Below are 17,757 nucleotides of genomic sequence, written 5' to 3' on the forward strand. Positions count from 1 at the left end.
ACATGAAAGATGTTACCAAGTGCACTTTTATAATAAAAATCAGTAGGAACTAGTAATTATACTGGCCCAGAATTGTGTTGAATGCAGATGTAGATCTCCACGAACTCTGGCACCCGCTGATGCAAGGATGACGTAATTATGAGTCGTGTTCTGCAACACAGTAACTTGGCAAGATAGATGCCCATGCTTCCATGTAATGGCGTCGGAGAAGCAAGTGTCGCGCTTTCTGTTGCACGCAGTTAATGGCGTCTCTCTCCTTCCTCCTTCTTCCGAATGCGCATGTGCGGCTCTCGGTAGGTACCTCGAGCGTAAATGAATTTAGTTATATCGGAATTAACTAGGTATAGAAGAGAGCGTAACGAGTATTTATGTAACGTTTAAATCTTTCACGTTATAATATAACCTCTCGTAACGTAAGTCGGTTTATTAGAGCTACGTACATAAATGAGGAATATAAAGTGGAATTATTTTACATTTTAATAATTTCCACTGGAATGTTTAATTTCAACTAAATAAGGGAGTTTCAGTAAGCAGTAATGTGCTACGAAAATAAACTTATTAGTAAACAATTATCCTTAATAGAGGAAGTGATAAACTGGACTCTGTTATAAATCCAACAATGTGGAAATATTTCCTGGTGTTGCCTATTGGAACACGTAGATTTGGCAAATATTGCGTATTATAAATCATGATAATGATTAACTTTACAAGTTAGTAATTTTAGTAACTACTTATGGTTATTACAAAATGTTGTATACAAATAAAAGATATGTATGAAACTGTTGGATATTTCCAACACTGGGGTAAGGAGGTTGGGGGGACGTGGAGGATATGGGGTAAGGGGGAGGAGGGATAGGGAGGGTATGGGATGAAGGGTGAGGGGGGGGGGAAAGGGGACATGGTGGGAATCGGGGGAAGGGGGTGACAGGGTCGGAATGGGGGAAGGGGGGGTGACAGGGTCGGAATGCAACCCGTCCTCTTAAAAAGAACGTCACTTTTCGCTCGTATGCACACTATGGCCAAATTTAGACGTACTTTGAAATGAAATCGACTCACAAAAGTGACGTTCTGTTCCGTTTTCTGTTTGAGTCGTCACGCCGACTCTGTAAGGTTAAAATAGATGACTTTCAATTCACGTTTTTCATAACGTTTTGAAACTTTATGAGAATTTCCTGCCCACCTAACCTATCAGAGGACCCTTAACTTACTGTTGTTGAAAAAAAAATCCTAAATTTATTTTCATTTTTTTTTCATTTTCAAATTACGTCGAAATTCGGCCATACGGGCAAACGGCTAAAATCGACGTTCTTTTTAAGAGGACAGGTTGCGGAATGAGGGGTTTTAGTGAGCATTTGAGGTAGGGGCAGGTAGGGAAGATTTCTATGCAAAGGAGGGTGGCGTTGTTGCCCTTCCCTCTGATATTGCTGGGATGCTGGTTGTGAGTTCCCCTCGTGTCTCTGGGACTGTTGTGTTGGGGGCTGCGATTTCCTGGTTTACTCTTCACTCCCTGCGCTTCTACCTGGCCTCTATCGCCCTGGCTCTCTCCTCCTTTGTCCTGTCCCTCTAGAGGAATTTTTTTTGTATTCCTTCACATGCTGCAGATGACTCTTCCATTCCATTTGTCAACCACTCTGACACTAAAAAAGTTCTTTCTAATATCTCTGTGGCTCATTTGGGCACTCAGTTTCCACCTGTGTCCCCTTGTGCGTGTTCCCCCTTGTGTTAAATAGACTGTCTTTATCTACCCTATCAATTCCCTTCAGAATCTTGAATGTGGTGATCATGTCCCCCCTAACTCTTCTGTCTTCCAGCGAAGTGAGGTTTAATTCCCGTAGTCTCTCCTCGTAGCTCATACCTCTCAGCTCGGGTACTAGTCTGGTGGCAAACCTTTGAACCTTTTCCAGTTTAGTCTTATCCTTGACTAGATATAGACTCCATGCTGGGGCTGCATACTCTAGGATTGGCCTGACATATGTGGTATATAATGTTCTGAAAGATTCCTTACACAAGTTTCTGAATGCCGTTCGTATGTTGGCCAGCCTGGCATATGCCACTGATGTTATCCTCTTGATATGTGCTGCAGGAGACAGGTCTGGCGTGATATCAACCCCCAAGTCTTTTTCCTTCTCTGACTCCTGAAGAATTTCCTCTCCCAGATGATACCTTGTATCTGGCCTCCTGCTCCCTACACCTATCTTCATTACATTACATTTGGTTGGGTTAAACTCTAACAACCATTTGTTCGACCATTCCTTCAGCTTGTCTAGGTCTTCTTGAAGCCTCAAACAGTCCTCTTCTGTTTTAATCCTTCTCATAACTTTAGCATCGTCCGCAAACATTGAGAGAAATGAATCGATACCCTCCGGGAGATCATGTACATATATCAGAAACAAGATAGGACCGAGTACAGAGCCCTGTGGGACTCCACTGGTGACTTCACGCCAATCGGAGATCTCACCCCTCACCGTAACTCTCTGCTTCCTATTGCTTAGATACTCCCTTATCCACTGGAGCACCTTACCAGCTACACCTGCCTGTCTCTCCAGCTTATGTACCAGCCTCTTATGCGGTACTGTGTCAAATGCTTTCCGACAATCCAAGAAAATGCAGTCCTCCCAGCCCTCTCTTTCTTGCTTAATCTTTGTCACCTGATCGTAGAATTCTATCAAGCCTGTAAGGCAAGATTTACCCTCCCTGAACCCATGTTAGCGATTTGTCACGAAATCCCTTCTCTCCAGATGTGTTACCAGGTTTTTTCTCACGATCTTCTCCATCACCTTGCATGGTATACAAGTCAAGGATACTGGCCTGTAGTTCAGTGCCTCTTGCCTGTCGCCCTTTTTGTATATTGGGACCACATTCGCCGTCTTCCATATTTCTGGTAGGTCTCCTGTCTCCAGTGACTTACTATACACTATACACTATGTGTGTGCGTGTGCGTGTGATTATTTTGGGTGAGGGTGTTGTCTTCACTTTACAGCGGTTGAGTATGGAGATCTAGGGGATTAGCGGGGATTAGTGGCTTATCCGTTCCCAAGTGAGCTCAATTAAGGTCCCTGCCTCCTGACTATCAAATTACAATTATATTATTGGATGAAATGCATTAGTGTCTTTGATATGATATTATATAAACCTTGTACACTGTTGAAGATTTTAAGAGAGGGAGAGGCACTTACCACCACGAGTCAGCCTCACCGCAAGCACTCTTAGGTTTGTTACACGGCGGGTTGCTCCTCCCTTTGTCCAGCGATGATGTATATGGTCGGTGATGTCACTCTGATTTGGTTTCTGTACTTTATTTGATCTATCGTTTACGAGCTCACTTTGGTACTTCCCCCTGCTTGCTGCACACTGCATGAGGCCAAATACTATGATCTAGCCTCTATATCACACCAGTGTCCCGAACTATTCCCGTTAATTTGTGGCCCTCACAGAGCCCTGTCTCACCGCCGACACTGCTGACTGATGACTCTGAATAATAAAATTTTATAACAACAAATAACTAAGGTGACTTAACATAAGCCTACCCCTAGTTTACTTCTTATCCTTCTCTTATTCTTACCTATCCCATTCTTCCTTCATCCCATTACTACACTCATCCCATTTGTACCATTCATCCTATTCTTACCTTTCACCTTATTCCAACCTTCTTTTAGGAATTATTTTCCTTTCTTACCTGCTCCCTACATTACATCTTACCTTCTTCCAGATATTATCTTTTTGTCTTACCTGCTCCTCACCTCACTCTTGCCATATTTAATGCCCGTGCCTCCAGCGCTCTTTGGGAATAAAACACCTAAAGCTCCACACCCCAAGGATCCTCAACAGGAAGCCGAAGTACTGGCAACCAGGTTTGCAGAGAGAGCAGCCAGCAATCAACTTCCACCAGATGTATTAGCAGTACAGACCGGACTAGAGGAAGAAAGGTGGCACAGAATCCTTACAGCATGTGAAGAAGTCTCTGACACTAATGCCTCCTTCACACTGGATGAGCTCAATCGGGCTAAGAAAAACTCCAAGGATACATCCCCTGGAGCCGACAAAATAACCTATAAAATGATTAGAAACCTCGGCCCAGAGGGAGACACTGCATACCTAAGGTTAATTAATTTAGCCTGGACTTCTCAAACTAGACCTTCTGCTTGGAATAGAGCAGACATAGTGCCAATCCCAAAACCCAAAGATCCAGCTAATCCCAGGCCCATCTCTCTCCAAAGCTGTGCAGCCAAGACGGCTGACAGAATGGCACTCAACAGACTGGAGTGGAAAATGCCTTAACTGCACCATGATATGTATGCCTATAGAAGAGGGGTTGGCACAGTGGAATGTATTACAACTCTGTTAGCCCACTTGAATGACAGACTGGGAATGCTGATATTCCTGGACCTCGAAAAAGCCTTTGAACTGGCTAGCGCCCCAGCTATTCTCTGCTGCCTCATTGACAAAGAGGTCAGAGGCAACCTGCTCTCCTGGGCCAAAAACTGTCTCATAAACAGAGAAGCAAGAGTAAAACTTCATGGCACAGTCTCTGAGTACAAAAGACATGAAAATGGTACACCGCAAGGAGGTATTCTCATCCCCCTTCTCTTCAACTGTTTAATGGAAAGAATAATGAGGTTGAAACTTCCACATCACTGCAGGCTGCTAAACTACGCGGACGACTTTATCATCATCATAAAAGGAAGGGATGCGGCGCACCTTGCACCCAAATGCTTAGACTGCATCAGTAAAGAGGCAAAACAGATTGGGATCAAACTCAACCCCTCAAAGTCAAAGGCCATGCCCATAAAAATAGCGAAGCCCAACATCCAACTCACAGTACAGGGTCAACCAATTGAATGGGTCGACACCTATCAGTATCTAGGAATCATCCTGGACACATACATGAATTTTAATGCTGAGGTCACTTACTTGAGAGAGCGAACTGCGGCCCGGACGGCAATCCTCAGGTCGCTAACCTCCCTTTCTGGAGGAGCCAATCTGCAAGTCCTTCGCACATACTATGTACAGGCAGTCAGATCAGTGATCGATTATGCCGCACCTGCACTCACAAATCTATCACACCAACAGTGGAAAAAGCTTGAAGTTGCCCAAAACAATGCTATGAGAGCCGCACTGGGAGCCCCCATGTGGACCAGGCTTGAAACTCTTAGACTGGAGACAGGTTTGCCCTCTCTACAAGAAAGAATATCACAAAGGACAGCTACAATTGTCAGTAAGATAATTGTTTCTTCTGATCCAATCCCAGTACGGCAGGCCTTGGTGGTTGGACTAGGCCAAAACAATGGAAACTCTTGGGTTGCAAGAGCAGAAAAAATCCTAAACAGACTATATGTTTAAAAAACATGTAGACGTTTTAAAAAAACATGATTCTTGATAGAGAGGGTGATCATCCACAACCAAATTACACTCCTTCCGCGCCGTGGGAAGAGCCTACTTTCAAAATAGTAATAGAAAGTCTCCCAATGAAAAAGGCTGCCTATGATCCGACAATCCTAAGGCGCATAATAGAAGAGCAAATGTATAGCATAGCAGTAGCAGGAGCCACCCACATCTTCACAGACGGATCGGTGGACAGAGAATATGAGAGTGCTGGCGCTGATCTTTGCACGGCCAGCGTACAGGCATATTGGAGACTGGGAGGGCTAGTATCATCAACCCAAACTGAGCTGTTTGCCATACAACAGGCATTCGCATATGTGATTGCACAAAACACTCAAAATGCAATCATACACACAGACTCAAAAGCTGCACTTCAAATACTAGGACAAAAACAGTGGAAAGATAATGTGGAAATAATTACCTTCATTTTGTATCTTGGAGCAGTCGCTAAAGGCAAAGGACTCAACATAACTTTAAACTGGATCCCATCCCATATTGGAATCCCATTAATTAAATGAAAAAGCTGATGAAATTGCTAAATTGGCAACTCGTCATCCAGTGATACATAAAACAATTCAACCCAGCCTAGAGAACATAAAAAACATCATCACCAAAAAACTCTCACATCTCAACAAAGCCGACCTGCACCAGAGAATAGCTGAAGGTTCGCCATCTGCAACATGGTATCTTCAGGCAACCAAATTAGAAAGGTTAAATATCCCAAAAGGAATCCACAGGGAAATAGCAGTTAGGTTATATAGACTACGTCTAGGTTACAGATGCAACTGGGAGATTGGTGAACCCCGACATAGAGAGTGCATCTTCTGAAAAACTGTCACAGAAAAGCCATTACTTCACTATCTTCTGGAATGTAAAGCAACCAATGACCTTAGAAGAGCTTTAAGAGTTCCTGAATCATGCAGTGGCCACCCTGAAGCCATCAACACAGCCACTCTCCTGGTCAACAAAGGTGTCCAGCAGCTGGACACCCTCATAAAGACTGTGAAGCAGTATCCTCCCCCGCGATAACAGCTTGATGGTTAAATGCAAACTCAGAATACTGAGAAAAAAAATTGTACCACTTACGGGCTATTGATGCCCGTGCCACCTCTTGGGTGGCTTAATCTTTATCATCATCATCAGCGCTCTTTTTTTAAAAAAAAAAAAGCACCGCTCCTGTGCCAGGTAAGTTCACCACGGGCTCACCATAGCCCGTGCTACTTGCCCCGCTCCTGTGCCAGGTAAGTTACGGGCTCACCATAGCCCGTGCTACTAGGAACTTGTTCCGAGTAGCTTAATCTATAACAACAACATCCAGTGCTCCCCCACGGGAGACATCTCCCGTCACGCAGGGTGCAGTCGCACCTCCATATATCTCCAGTATCAGCTCTTGATACTAGTAATGGCTCAAAAGGGCCACCACTTACAGGCTATTCATCCCTGTGCCACCTTTTGGGTGGCTTAATCTTTATCTTTATCTATCTTTATCCATTTGGTCACCATTTGGTCTGGGAGACATCTCACGTCACGCAGGGTGCAGTCGCGCCTCCACAGATCTCCAGTATCAGCTCTTGATACTGGTGATGGCTCAAAAGGGCCACCACTTACAGGCTATTCATGCCCGTGCCACCTATTGGGTGGCTTCATCTTCATCTTAACACATTCACAAGGGAGACATCTCCGGTCACGCAGGGTGCAGTCGCGCCTCCACAGATCTCCTTGGGTGGCTTAATCTTTATCATCATCATCAGCGCTCCTCACAGCCCCATGCTCCTGTGCCAGGTAAGTCCACTACGGGCTCACCATAGCCCGTGCTACTTGGAACTTTTGTTCTGAGTAGCTGAATCTAAAACAACAACAAACAGCGGTCCTCTCGGAGGCTAACCATAGCCCGTGCTACTTGCCCCGCTCCTGTGCCAGGTAAGTTACGGGCTCGCCATAGCCCGTGCTGCTTGGAACTTGTTCCGAGTAGCTGAATCAATAACAACAACAACAACAGCGCTCCTCAACGGGAGACATCTCCCGTCACGCAGGGTGCAGTTGCACCTCCTCAGATCTCCAGTATCATCTATTGATACTGGTAATGGCTCAAAAGGGCCACCACTTACGGGCTATTTATGCCCGTGCCACCTTTTGGGTGGCTTAATCTTCATCAATCAATCAATCAGCGCTCCTCAGCACCGCTCCTGTGCCAGGTAAGTCCACTACGGGCTCTCCATAGCCCGTGCTACTTGAAACTTGTTCCGAATAGCGGAATCAATAACAACAACAACAACTCGCTCCTCGATCTAACAAGACTAAATCCAGTGCAGTAAAACAGAAGCAAAAAAAAAAAAAACAAGGAAAAAGGAGGAAACTCCACCTCAATTAAAACTTTGACCCAAATATCACAGTAACGAGGTTATTGTGACTAACCGAACTCAATTGCGGGCTCACTATAGCCAGTGCTACATGGACATTTTGTTCTGAGTAGCTGAATCTAAAACAACAACCACCACCTCGCTCCCCTGCCGCTACTGTCGGGAAGCTACTGACTCCCTCGTATCTAGGAGCAGTAGCTAAAGGCAAAGGACTCCACTTAACCCTGAACAGGATCCCATCCCATTATGTCATCCAGTGATTCACAACTCGTCATCCAGTGATTCACAACTCGTCATCCAGTGATTCACAAAACAGTCCAACTCAGCCTAGAGTATATAAGGAAATCCATCTCCTCCCCCCCCCAAAAAAAAAAAAAAACTCACAGCCCTGCTCCTGTGCCAGGTAAGTCCACTACGGGCTCACCATAGCCCGTGCTACTTTAGAACAATTGTTCTAAGTAGCTGAATCTAAAACAACAACAACAACCAAAAATCTCTCACACCTCAACAAAACCCATCAACAACAGGTAGTAGCAGCAGGTTCGTCCTCTGCAATATGGTATCTTCAGGCCACCAAGTTAGACAGGTTAAATATCTCAAAAGGAATCCACAGGAATATAGCAGCTCAGTTATTTAGACTACGTCTAAGTTACAGATGGAACTGGGAAATTAGTGAACACGAGAGTGGGAAGGCATCTTCTGCCAAATAATCACAGAAAAGCTACTACTTCACTATCTCCTGGAATGTGGAAGCCACCATCAACCCTAGAAGAGCTTTAAGAGGGCCTGAATCTTGCAGTAACCAGACTCAAGCAATCAACATTGCCACTCTTTTGGTCAAAAAAGGCGTCCAGCAACTGGACACCCTCATAAATAATGTCAAGCAGTATCCTTTTATCTTGAGATTATCTTGAGATGATTTCGGGGCTTTTTAGTGTCCCCGCGGCCCGGTCCTCGACCAGGCCTCCACCCCCAGGAAGCAGCCCGTGACACCTGACTAACACCCAGGTACCTATTTTACTGCTAGGTAACAGGGGCATAGGGTGAAAGAAACTCTGCCCAATGTTTCTCGCCGGCGCCTGGGATCGAACCCAGGACCACAGGATCACAAGTCCAGCGTGCTGTCCGCTCGGCCGACCGGCTCTCTTCCCCGCGATAGCCGAATTAGAAGAAGGCGAAGAAAAAGAAGAAGAAACGCCGAATTAAGCTGAGGCTAGCAGATGTGACGCATCCATCTATAAGCCGCGTGCCTGAACACTCAAGCCTCCTGCAGGATATAAACTGCGAGCGACCATGAAGACCCCATTCATCCACAGATCTACTGTACAAGTACTGGCGCCAAAAATCCTCCACTTACGGGCTATTCATGCCCGCAACACCTCTTTGATGGCTTAATTATCAATCAACCAATTCATCTCGCACCCCTTAACCTTTATTCATGCCTGTGCCACTTCTTGGGTGCCTTAATTTTCATCAATCTTGCTCCCCACAACCTCCAGGCAAATCTCCTGTGCCAGATAAATACGACGGGCTCACCATAGATCCTGCCGCTTGGAATTTTTTGTTCCAAGTAGCTGAATCTAAAACAACATGTAGTAAAAGTGTTATATATTATCGAACCGGATGGATGCTCACTTGACTGTTTTGTTTGGATGCTCGCTTGACTTGTTTGTATCGTGAGATCAGCTGTGTCGTGCTTGTGTACAGGATGTAACTGTACTGTAATTATTTGATCAATAAAGCCACATGTCTGGCGATGCTTCTCATTCAAATCAATTTATAGATCAAATAAATACAGCCAGTGAACATGGAGCGGTTACTACGGCCCCAGCGGTTTGCTACTGACCCAAACTCCATCACCGCCGCTCAAGAATGGCGTCACTGGCTCAAGACATTCCAAAACTTCACTCTAGCAGTAGAAGAAAATACTCCCACCGTGGACAAGCTACGTCTCTTAATAAACTACGTTGCTCCACGTGTGTTCCACTACATAGCTGACTGCACTACGTATGACGCGGCTGAAAAATCCCTAACAGAACTGTTTGTGAAGCCCAAGAACGAAGTATTCGCAAGGTATGTGCTTGCAACACGACGCCAAGAACCCGGTGAGTCGCTTAACCAGTTTCTTCAGGCATTAAAGTTATTAGCTAAAGATTGCCAGTTCAAAGCAGTGACTGCTGTAGAAGCTAGTGATAACTATGTGAGAGATGCTTTCATTAATGGGCTAGGTTCTGCCACAATAAGGCAGCGCTTACTTGAAAATAAAACTTTAGACTTACAGTCAGCTTTTGACCAGGCTCACACTCTAGAAACGGCACAGAAACTTTCTGCCTCTTATGCTCAGCCAGGGGCTACAAACGCTGCCATGACACTCTCATTAGACCTGGAGGACTCAGGAGGACAAGAAAGTGTAGAAGAAAAAGTTGACACAGTTTTTGCAGCTGCAACTAGCGGCTTAAAGGGCTTCTTTTGTGGTCACTCTCGATATCCTCGCAGTCGATATCCAGCTAGAGAGGCTCTGTGTATGAATTGCAAGAAAAGGGTCATTATGCTAAGGTCTGTCGATCTCTGAAACAGACTAACAGCGCTTCAAACACCCAACATTCCGCTGCTATGCTCGCTACTTTAGCTGGGACTTCGCCGTCATGTCTCAATAAATCAGTGCTTAGTTCTAATATCAATGGTATTCCAGTCAGTGCACTGATTGACACTGGTAGCTCTGAGAACTTTATTCATAAGAATATTGCCGAGCAGAGTGGGTTACTCGTCTATCCTGACACTGGGGCAGTTTCTATGGCTACTGTATCGTTCTCTTCAAAATTCCTGGGTCAGTGTTCTGTAGACTTAGAATTGCAAGGAGAAACTTAGCATGGTGTGAATCTCAAAGTGTTACCTGATTTGTGTGCTGATGTGATTTTAGGCCATAACTTTTTACAAAATCATTCTGTGCTCGAGATGGCTTTTGGAGGAGATAGACCGTCCCTTAGAATATGTGGATTAGCTGCCATCAAAGTTCCAGCTCCATCTCTCTTCAGTAATTTAGCACCAGACTGCAAGCCGATTGCTGTAAAATACAGACGCTATTTTGAGACTGACAAGTTGTTTATTGAATCTGAGACTGCTCGGATGCTACGTGAAGAGATAATTAGACCCAGTCATTCTCCATGGAGAGCCCAGGTATTAGTAACTAAAGGAGAACATCACAAGAAAAGAATGGTTGTAGATTATTCACAAACAATCAACCGATTCACGGGGCTGGATGCCTGCCCCTTACCATATATGGATGAGATTGTGAATAATGTTGCTAGATTTAAAGTATACAGCTAGACTTGAGAAGTGCTTACCATCAAGTGGGTTTAACAGAAAAAGAGAAACCCTATACAGCCTTTGAAGCTTGTGGGAAGCTTTTTGAATTTAATTGTATCCCATTTGGGGTTACTAATGGAGTGGCCAGTTTTCAAAGAGTAATTGATGGCATCCTCGAGAAAGAAGGAGTAGAGGGCACCTTTGCTTATGTAGATAATGTCTGTGTGTGTGGAGATTCTGAAGAAGACCATGATAAAAATTTGAAACATTTTATGGACGTTGCAAGAAGGTATAATCTGACCTTGAATCTTGAGAAGTGTAGTTTTCGACTCCGGTCTATAAAGCTGTTGGGATATCTCATACAAGAAGGAGAAATTAGACCTGACCCAGAACGCCTCGAGCCACTGTTAAAACTTCCACTACCAAGTAACAGGTTCTTTACACAGAACAATGGGAATGCTTGCACATTACTCCCGTTGGGTGCTGGGCTTTTCTGAGAAGATCCGTCCTCTCTCTCATACCAATGGTTTTCCCTTATCTGCTGCCGCTGCAAAAGCTTTTGAAGGATTGAAACAAAATATTGCTGAGGCAGTGGTACGAGCAATCGACCCAATAGCTCCTTTCGCTATGGAAACCGATGCTTCAGATCATGCTATTGCCGCTACCCTAACGCAGAATGAACAACCAGTAGCTTTCTTCTCCCGAACAATTTCAAATAGTGAACAAAGGCACTCATCGGTGGAGAAGGAAGCGTATGCCATTGTGGAAGTCCTAAGGAAGTGGCGACATTATCTCATTGGACGCCATTTTCGGCTTGTGACTGACCAGCGCAGTGTTGCTTTTATGTTTAACTCTAAATCAGCTGGTAAGATTAAAAATGATAAAATTGCTAGATGGCGAGTCGAACTCTCCTGTTACCACTATGACACTGTATATCGCCCGGGTAAACAGAACATACCAGCTGATGCATTCTCACGTGTATGTTGTGCCACCAGTGTGGATGAACTAAAGGAATTACATGACAATCAGTGTCACCCCTGGAGTGTCTCGTATGGCTCCTTTTGTCCGATGTCGAAATCTGCCTTATTCTGTGGAAGAAGTGAAGAAGATGACTAATTCTTGCTCTACATGCTCTGAACTTAAACCTCGGTTTTGCAAGTTTGACTCTGGGCATTTGATTAAAGCTACTCAGCCATTTGAAAAGACTCAACATAGATTTTGAAGGACCACTTCCATCACATTCAAGGAATAAATATATTCTTACAATTGTAGATGAATTCTCTAGATTCCCTTTTGCATTCCCTAGTTCAGATATGACAACTGGTACAGTAATTCAGTGCCTGGTGCAGTTGTTTGCAATCTTTGGTATGCCTGAATATATACATTCTGATAGGGGGAACTTCCTTTACGTCTGAGGAGTTGAAAAACTTTCTACTCAAAAAAGGGGTACCAACTAGCCGTACGACTCCTTACAACCCTAGAGGAAATGGCCTGGCTGAGAAGTACAATGGGATTATTTGGAAGACAGTGCTGCTCTTAGGACGAGAGCAGAAGAGGCCTCTCGTCCTAAGCCTCTTAGGACGAGAGGCTTAGATGTATCCCAATGGGAAGTTGTTCTTCCTGATGCACTCCACTCTATTCGATCACTGTTGTGCACCTCTACAAATTGTACACCACATGAACGATTCTTCCAGCATACAAGAAGGTCTACTTCAAGGCGAACACTACCTACGTGGCTTGCTTGCAGAGGCCCTGTCCTCTTAAAACGTCAAGTGCGGCAAAGCAAAAATGATCCTCTAGTTGATGAGGTTGAGGTCGTAGACGTGAATCCGGCATACGCCCATGTCAAGTTCCCAGATGGAAAGGATTACCACTGTATCATTAAGACACCTTGCACCCATGGCCACTGAGAGCTGCGAGAGTTTGGACCCCAATGTCAACATTCAACAGCAACACCCAGCGATTGCGAAAGATGGGGTAAACCCCAACCCGCCTCATCCTGAACTACTTCGTCCCGAACCACCTAACCTAGAAACGCCTAATTGGGAACCTTTCTCTGACGTAACACTCCCTCGAGAAGGTGGTATGCAGGAACCGACTGGAATACTAGAGGCTTCAACTTTGCAGGAGTCCCTTCGACGATCTGAAAGGACGCGCAGTACCCCTACACATCTGCGGGCTATATTTCTTAAAACTAGAAGGGGTGAATGTAGAAAAAGTGTTATATATTATCGTACCGGATGGATGCTCGCTTGACTGTTTTGTTTGGATGCTCGCTTGACTTGTTTGTATCGTGAGATCAGCTGTGTCGTGCTTGTGTACAAGATGTAACTGTACTGTAATTATTTGATCAATTAAGTCACATGTCTGGCGACGCTTCTCATTCACCTCACAACAACAACAACATCGCTCCCATTACTGGCTACTCTTGCCCGCGCCACCTCTTGGGTGACTCAATCTTCAATCAATCAATCGTCCCACCACAATCGACTTGATAATGGTCCAGGACGGACCGAACCGTCGTCGTCCCCTCATTTTCTGGTGTGTAGTTTGATCATCATATATTCAGCCACGTTATTGTGACTCATCGTCTTCTAGCTCTTGAAGTCTATCTCTTGTGGCGTAGCTCTTGTGACGTAGCTCTTGAATCCTAGCTTTTGTGGAGTAGCTCTTGTGGCGTAGCTCTTGAATCCTAGCTTTTGTGGAGTAGCTCTTGTGGCGTAGCCCTTGAATCCTAGCTCTTGTGGCGTAGTTCCTAACTCTTGTGGCGTAGCTCTTGAGTCCTAGCTCTTGTAGCGTAGCTCTTGAGTTCTACCTCTTGTGGCATAGCTCTTGAGTCCTACTTCTTGAGGCGTAGCTCTTGAATCCTAGCTCTTGTGGCGTAGCTCTTGAGTTCTACTTCTTGAGGCGTAGCTCTTGAGTCCTACTTCTTGAGGCATAGCTCTTGAGTCTTACTTCTTGAGGCGTAGCTCTTGAGTTCTATTCTTGAAGCGTAGCTCTTGAATCCTAGCTCTTGTGGCGTAGCTCTTGAGTTCTACTTCTTGAGGCGTAGCTCTTGAGTCCTACTTCTTGAGGCATAGCTCTTGAGTCCTACTTCTTGAGGCGCAGCTCTTGAGTCCTACTTCTTGAGGCGTAGCTCTTGAGTCCTACTTCTTGAGGGGTAGCTCTTGAGTCCTACTTCTTGAGGCGCAGCTCTTGAGTCCTACTTCTTGAGGCGCAGCTCTTGAGTCCTACTTCTTGAGGCATAGCTCTTGAGTGCTACTTCTTGAGGCGCAGCTCTTGAGTCCTACTTCTTGAGGCGCAGCTCTTGAGTCCTACTTCTTGAGGCATAGCTCTTGAGTGCTACTTCTTGAGGCGTAGCTCTTGAATCCTAGATCTTGTGAGAGAAAAAGAGAGAGAGAGAGAGAGAGAGAGAGAGAGAGAGAGAGAGAGAGAGAGAGAGAGAGAGAGAGAGAGAGAGAGAGAGAGAGAGAGAGAGAGAGAGAGAGAGAGAGAGAGAGAGAGAGAGAGAGAGAGAGAGAGAGAGAGAGAGAGAGAGAGAGAGAGAGAGGGAGAGGCGGAGAGAGGTTAGGGTGATAAAGCCCCCATATGATATGTCAATAGACTGTAGGAAGATCAAAAGACACTTCTGCGCTTCCCTGACAAGCGCAGAGTTGAGACGGGCTGAGAGCGGCAGGTGCCAGGAACATCAAACCTCTTCCCCCCAGAGGAACACATGAACATTTGAGGTTTGGTGCACACGCCAACCTCACTATCAGGATAGCATTCAGCAACCTAAGTTCAAAGGTGATGGTTTCAGACAATTAGTAAGGGAGACCCAGGAACCAAAGCTTGGCCCAGATGTAAGCACAGACACTCAAACAAAACCTCGGCTACACAACTGCATTCAGTGAAGGAAACGAACAGAAGTCAACCACCCTTGAGAGTAGCCAATTGGGTAATTTTCCCCACGAATCACTCAGGCGTCACAGCCCGGAATATTGAGTGGATGGAGCGACCTCTCTTTTGAGATCAGAGAAAGGTAGTTTTAATGTTGTCTTTCTCGTTTTTTTTTTCAATTCAAAGACCGTCACATGACCATAAGACAAAGAGGCGCCAGTAATGGTTCTTACCAGGAAACCAAATAAATTAAATGGTCACATAAATATTATGGTAATACTCTAAAATAAATCATAATATAAATAGTTAATTGTCAATCTAAATGCATTTAATAAACATAAGTAGACTAATCTATGTTTAAACCGACCGGACACCATACACCCGCCCTCATAGACGCCATGAGGGCCGGTATACGGTGAGTGTATGAGTGGTTCATAGGGCCACTAGGCAGTCGCTCACACCACCACCACACTTACGGCCTCGTTGCACCTATAATAGGTTAACACCTATAATAGGTTAAGTAACAATTGTAATTACGAAGCTATAAGATGCTTATTTTAACATACTAAGTAGGTTAGGTAAGGTCGGTGTTTTCTATAAAGCTTTTCAAGGGAAACTATTATGTTTAGTATGTCACCTATGCACGCAACTAATAAGTCAATATTGACTTATTAAATTTGCGAGAACGGGTTGCTCACTTAGCCAGTAACCAGGTTCTTTTAATTCAAACTTTCTATCAGACCTTTATGCCTCTTATTACCAGATCCATCCCCGATCAGTTATAGGTGAGTTATTAAGAACTGAGCAGTAATAGTCAATCCAACGGGAATGGGGGTAAACAACAATAAACAAAATCATCCCCACATGTACTACTTAACTATTTACACTTATAACATATGGTTTACCTGCCCAAAACGCTATGCGTATTTGTGCCTTTACATGAATGTAAAAATACCAATCCTATGTAATCTCACCAACCCATTGTACCTTCTTGCAGATAAATTATTATTATTATTATTATTATATTTACAATACGTATAACACCGTAGGTGTCAGTTTCACACAGGACACTATAAAAGAACTTTCTATCCCTATGAGTCCACTTCTGTCGTCTGTCGTAAACGCTCAAGGTACCTGCCCTGAGCCTTTCTTTTAAGGTACTCACGTCGCCGAGTCCATCTTTCTCAGAAATTCATGGGCCAATCCTCCACAGTATCATCACACTGTCAAAACAACACGGCCTTTAGAGGAAGCCTGCCAGCAAGACGCTGGTTGGCTTCCTCTAAAGGCTTCACCTTTATCAAGCCTTAACATAGAGGACAGACCGACGTTAATTCCATCAAGTAACACAACTGGGCCATCCCAGGATACGTCGATCCGATCACCAATACCTCACTAGCTACCACAGACAATTCACTGGCTCCACCGACTAGACCCTACTTGTTTCTACTGAAACAAGTCTTGCGTTTAGGACTGCTCCTGCTGGTCACTCCTAATGAACTGGCACTTGTCGACCAAGGCCCCCCCCCTCAACATCACTTCAGTTGATTAAAAAATTGTGTAATAAGAAGAAAACTACACAGTGTTAGACAGATCACAGCCCTCCACTGGGGAACAAAATATGGGAGCAGGTGCGCTCAACCGATGGCGTTGACATCGTCACAACCAAAAAGACAGTAAGACCATGAGTGGAAGCTGAAAGAAGCTGTTTAGATTACTTATAGACCAGCCAGTCCTCCTAAGGTGTCCCAACGTCAAGAAACTGTATTATCAACGTGCCCTTAACCATAGCCGACCACAGGGCCCACAACAGAAAACTGTACATTATGTCAATTTTGCGAGCCGCTACCATTTTCTAGTACGATAATTTTTGACCTTAGGAAAAGTATTCGTCAAAATGCGATGTTCTATTAGAAGGACGGGTTGCATAGACATTTGGTGTGGTGTAATAAACTAAATAACATAAACATATTAAGACACACCTTGTTTATAAAGAATAAAGTTCAATATATATGTTCCTCGTGAGGTGAGTAGTGAAGCGGACCTCAGTAGCAGCCTCCAGGTCTGCATCACAATAAAGATAAACAGGAAGGAGGGTGTGGTGAAGTGGTAGTAAAAATTTGAATCCGTTTTTTCTTATTACATGTCCTTGCCATAATCCAGCTTTCCTTCGCAGTTTCATTATAACATGAACGTTCGAGCTCACCTCAGTAAGTGAGAGATACTTGCCAACTATATATACATAACTAGCTAGGCTTATTAATACTTAACATTGATATATTGTTATTGTTTAAAAAATAAATTAGCATATTTTGTAATAAATTATTTCACATGAATAAGAATAACAGTATCCATAATTCTTGCCGTTGTTTAAATTAGAAGTGATATATGTGGCAAGAAAACAGAACCATAGGTTAGGCCAACCGAAAGAAATAACGAACTAGTGCATAATGCTGTATTAAAATTAAGATTATATTATCTATTAGGTACTGAAGTTTATTCATCCGGCTGGTACATGAAAGGAGCATCATACCTGCTGGGTCTTCCTGAAGGAGCTCAGAGCTACTTCAGTACTTACTCAAGGAGAGGAGCAAAACTTAGCTTCTATCAGCAATCAAGAGCTAAGCAGTTTTCGTGTTCAATAGCCTAGTTTATCTTAATTAACTATGTATTCCTCTCGGTTAAGTGGGCACATTTGAGATAGTAAAGAATAAAGTTTCACCATTTTCTGCTTACGTAATCGTTTTACATACACAAAAGTTGCTCCCTCCCTATTAATATAGCTCTGAAGTCATATTTGTCAATGACGCCTTAAGGTCATGAAATCCCG

This window comes from Procambarus clarkii, chromosome 32 (assembly GCF_040958095.1).
Source record: "Procambarus clarkii isolate CNS0578487 chromosome 32, FALCON_Pclarkii_2.0, whole genome shotgun sequence".
NCBI lineage: Eukaryota > Metazoa > Arthropoda > Malacostraca > Decapoda > Cambaridae > Procambarus > Procambarus clarkii.